Here is a 5,766-nt window from a genome sequence, read left to right on the forward strand (position 1 = left end):
ACTCACCCAGTTCGTTTTGAATGTTGCACACAGCTCTAAAAAGTTAGTAATGTAGATATTTGGATCCTCGTTTGGTAATCCCCCGAATTGTACACAATTTTGTACCATCTGAATGATCGTGGGTTTTATCTCAAAATTATTCGCCTCTACAGTAGGAGGACAAATACTTGAATGTATCCCCGTAACAATAGGGAGTACATAATTTCTAAATGGCGAGTCAGCCTCAACTACTTCGTTACCCGCATTACCTAGATTCGTATTGTTGTTGACACCCTTATTCACATTCTTTGCCATGGCAAAATCCAGCCTTTTCTTTATCTCTTAGTTTTGTCTGCACGTTCTCTCAATTTCAAGATCTACAAGTATGAGTTCCTATTGTCTACTTCCCTGCATATACCAATAATTCTTGAAACACGATACATCCTTGATCTGAATGAGTATAAAATATAAAAACAAAATTATAACAAAAAACAATTAATTTTGATATTGGATATTAAGTCCCCAGCTACGGCGCCAAAAACTTGATCGGTAAATTATGATACGCAAGTATACAAAATTGATTCAAGTAATATAGATAGTAAATAAGAATCATTCCCATGGAGACTATAACCCAATTACCAATAATTCCTCTTTACTTTCTCTTTTGGGAAGTAAAATTAAGATGAATAAATCTAACTACAAGCACAATTTCAATAACTGTAAACAAAACAATTAATAAAAGGATAAAAATCAATAATAAAAAAAACCTAGGGTATTAACTTCATCAATTTTTTATTCTATTAATTTTACTAATTAGTTTCAAATTTCTTTCTTCTTATTCTAATAGCAGGTTAACAAAAATCGATTCCTATTCTTTTTCAACATATAAGATCTCAACCTATATGCACGTTTTCTACATCTTTGTGATAAACTTAAACACATAGTAGGCATTAAGCATAGAAACCTAATTGCTACACAAGTCATACAGGAACTTTCGTTCAATATGTAACCTATGCATATATAATGATAGCATATTCAATTCGCATCTTTCGAATTTTGAATCAAAATCATAAATCAATCAAATATTGATCAGATATTTACTAGCATCAAGCAAACATTATATAGATTAGAATAAAGAAGATGAATCAATAGAACATCATAATAACATTAAACAGAAATCCAAGCGACTACATTAACCCCCAGATAGAGGATTTAGTTAATATCAGACATGACTAAAACAACAAAATAATTATTCATAAACATAAAATTCAAAAACATGAAGAAGAAATAAAAATATGAAAGTGCAGAAAAAATGTCTCAAAATCAAATTTGCTCTAAAATTCATAAATAGAAATCTAACCTAACCCTAATTAAAACATAAAGTATGAATTTATACTAAAAAAAACAATTTCCTCTTTTTTTTCAAAGGCGGGCCACGACTTGGCCTTTCCTAGGTCGTGACTTGTGTCTTCTTTAAGCACTTCAGCAACTGGTTAGGCCCTTCAGGCGCCGCGACTCTCTTCACCCAGGTCGCGGCTCGCATGTTGATTCACCTCCTGGGTTTGCCTCTAACTTCTACTAGCGTCGCAACTCTATAAACCAAGTCGCGGCCCTAATTCCTTTCAGCAAACCCGCAGCCTCTGACTTTGCTAGAGTCGCGGCCCTTAAGACCATGTCGTGACTCTAATTCTATTTTTTTTCTTCAGATTTTAACCTTTTTACATCCTTCCTTGCTCAAAAACTTATTATAACTTATCCTTAATGCCCATTTGAATCGAATGACCACCAAAAGCACCATTTCCCCACCTTTTTCTCTTCTTATCACATTTAACTAATGATTAATAGCACCTACCTACAACTAAGACAAACACAAGCGTAATCTTGCACAAAACAAACAAAAAGAATCAAGATTACCACAAAAACACATCCTAAAACGACACTAAAATGGAGTTATCAGCAAGTTTCACCAATCATTCACCATGGTGATCACCCGGTCTATGCGTGAAAACGAGACAAAACACCCTGATGATCAGTAGTCTGGAAAGCAATATGTGGGCTAAGACGACACTGGGAGCTCAACATGACACCCATCAAATCCCCATCCGGTATATCTGACCACCATCGAGATGGAAAATTCCAAGTTAAGGAGCCATCTATCTTAGGCTAACAAGAAGATTGAGGAGATCTTGAATCAATTACCCCCTCCTCCAACCGATGTTAACATCAGAAGGAGGTAAAGTGGGTCCCATAGATCCCACAGGAATAATCGACCTAATCTTAGTCGTTCTATTAGAACTGCAACTTCGAGCTCCTTACCATTAGAGCGGATTCAGCAAAATACTCAACCTGCTAATACTCATAGGAATCATCGACCTTATGTCAGTCGGTCGGTTCAAATTTCAACCCCGAGCTCCATGCCTTCTAAACAGATCCCAAGGAATGCTCAGCCTAACCAAACAGGGTGATCTGGGAAAAATTCGAGGAGGCAAAATACCCTAGCAAATCCATCCGTGCCACGGTCAGAGCCTCAGACATGGAGAAATGAACCATTCCTACCTCCAACCCGTGCTGAGGGAGTAGATCAAGGATGGGTTAATCTAGTTCGCCCAGATGGAACATGGATAGCTTTACCAATAAGACATTCGCGATCACTGGTTTGACATCCAACGCCACCTCATCCACAGAGGAATGCTCCAACTCGAGGGAATGGCAGGACAAATCATCCTCCCTCAGAGGACGTCTATATCCCAAAACCTCGCATTAAAAATCTAGGCCCTCGATCCTAGCCAAGAGCTATAAGTTTTGCGAATGCAAGTAACTGGACAGAGAGCCAACGCGGAGGCTGACATGAGGAATCACTTGAGCTCCACACAATGTCTTCATTCTGACATACATCCAGAAATGTATGATCATTTAAATTTACAAAGAAGATATCCAATTCACCATGATGATTTAAGTTAAACTCAACCGTGGGGAGATCTGTCTATCGTACGCGGCAATGGGGATGTCCCACCTAACCGAGCTCAGGCTTGGATAGAAAGCAACCTGTTTAACGCGTACAACAAGATAGGGACTGATAATCAGCTCCCAAATAACCTAGATGCCAAGGATTCAACCCTCAAGCGATTAGCCTTAATGGAAGAACAAATGAAGAGACTCATATCTGGAAAAGGACTCAATGATTGTGATTCTGACGAGGAGCTCAAGCCTTTTGCTCCTAACATTGCGGTAGCTCCGTATCCTACTGGATTTAGGATGCCGACCATGACCGCATATGAAAAAAAATTTGACTCGTCCAACCACCTTGGGACATTCAACACATGAATGATGGCCCACAATGTTGGTTTCAACTTAAGATGTATCTTGTTCCCCGCAACTCTGACCGGACCAGCCAGATTATGGTTCAATAAGTATAAGAAACATTCAATCACCTCCTAAAAGAAATTGTCTTCCGAGTTTAAGAGACATTTCTGAGCTGCAAAGGAAGCTCGTGTTGAGGTCGATTCGCTGGCTAACATTAAACAACAACTTAGAGAGTCCATGAAGGCTTATCTAAACTGATTCACCAAAGTAGCAGCACAAGCTATGGAATTTGATGACAACTCCAAGCTCGTGCCACTGAGGAAAAGGATCACAGTAGGAGGTGATTTACAGCAAGAACGAGCTAGGGATGTTGCTCAGGCTCAGGAATGAGAACCGATTCACCAATGGAGCAGCATGAGCTAGGGATGTTGTTGAGGCTCAGAAATGGATAAATCTAGAGGAGGCGCGATCTGTTGTCGCAGGAACCAACTAGATCCCTACTCAGCCCATTGGAGTGGTGGCAGATGATGCAGCTACGGCTCAACTCACTACCCAGAATAACCAAGCGGGGAACAATAGGCAGAAGATGACTTGTGAGGGCGACTAAAATGGAACAAAAAGAACATGCCTGGAGAAAAGTTCAAGTCCATCTACACCACCTATACTGACCTGATAAATTCGCAGGAGCATGTTTTTATGCAGAAATCTAATCACCTTCCATGGAAGAAGCGGGAGCACTGGAGGGCAAAGAGAGTCCCCACCAAAATTTTTCGATATCACAACGAACATCAGCCAAAATACTGATGATTGTTGTCAACTAAAGGACGAATCAAGACTCTCATCCAGGCTAGACCGTTAGCCCAGTATGCCCGAAACCGAGTAATTCCCAATCAGCCAGTCGGGCAAAATATTCATCCAGTTCTGAAAAATCTGGTTGGTCAACCCTAAGCTCAACCAGATCAGAGGAACCAAATCGTCCACCCTCCAATAGAAGGAGGGGATATAACCACTATCACTGGAGGACCCCATTTGGCGGGCATGAGTAATGGGGCCCAGAAAAGGTTCATACAAGAGCTAAAAACCCATAATGGTACTGAATTCAATCAAGAGCAATGGTTATCAATACAACAGTGGTGGGAGAAACAACCAATCATTTTCACCAAAGAGAACGTTAGCCACGTCCATTTCCCGAATAATGATCTGTTGGTGATAACCGTTCAGCACACCAATTGAAGAGTACGAATGATATTTGTTGATAATGGGAGCTCAGTAAACATGATATTCAAGTCCGCCCTAGAAAAGATGGAGTTTTCTATAACCGATCATAAGGCAACCTTGATGACCCCATACAAATTCTTAGGAGAAGGAACAATAGCCATAGGGATGATCGGATTTGAAGTTATGCTAGGGGATGATACGCGAATTGTTGCGAAAATGTTTGAGTTCGTCGTAATCGATTATCCAGCCGCATACAAAAAAAATTTGGGATGACCCGCGCTAATGACTTTTGAAGCTATCACATCAATCTGACATCTAGCGATGAGGTTCCCCTCAACCTCAGGTATATGTACTATAAGAGGAGATCAACTCATTTCCAGTGAATGCTATAGGATTACTATGAAGAAAAAATCACAACCCAGGCAGCAAGCAATGGTCATTATTGAGGGAGGAGAGAAGCCTCGGGTAATGGAAACTACCCATAGGTTGGAAAAACCTCATGAAGAAGGTAACGAGGTCGACCAAGAAGACAACATCGATTGAAGATTGGGCGAACACAGATCTTTGCTCCAAGCGTTAGAAGAGCTCGAGGAAATCAGCATCAACCCAGAAGTACCTTCAAGGGTGGTAAACATTGGAAAAAATCTTAGAATCAAAAGGAAAGAGATGGATAAGTTTTTGAGAAATAACCTAGACGTCTTCGCCTGGTCACATGAAGATATGGTGGGAATCAATCCGAATGTCATAATGCTTACTTTGAATCTAGAGAGGAATGTGCCTGCAAAGGTACAGAAACAAAGGCTTTTGGGGAAGGAGCTATCAGAAGCTTTAGAAGAAGAAGTAGCTCGCTTACTTATGTGTGGATTCATCAGGGAAGAAAAATATCCGACTTGGATTGCTAACCCTGTTGTGGTCCCAAAACCCAATGGAAGGTGGAGAACTTACATTGACTTCTCCAACCACAATAAGGTCTGTCCTAAGGATTGTTTTCCAATACCTCGAATCGGTCAGTTGGTAGACACAACAGCCGGTCATGAGCTCATGTCTATCATGGACGCATATTCTAGATATAACTAGATTAGGATGAATCTTGCAGACCAAGAGCACACTAGCTTCATGACTAAGCATAACATATACTGCTACAAGGTTATGCCATTCAGGCTGAAGAATGTTGGTGCAACGTACAAACGACTAGTCAACAAAATGTTCATTAACCAGATCGGGAAAAACATGGAAGTGTATGTCGATGATATGCTTGTTAAATCA

Source organism: Humulus lupulus, chromosome X (assembly GCF_963169125.1).
Source record: "Humulus lupulus chromosome X, drHumLupu1.1, whole genome shotgun sequence".
NCBI classification, from domain to species: Eukaryota; Viridiplantae; Streptophyta; class Magnoliopsida; order Rosales; family Cannabaceae; genus Humulus; species Humulus lupulus.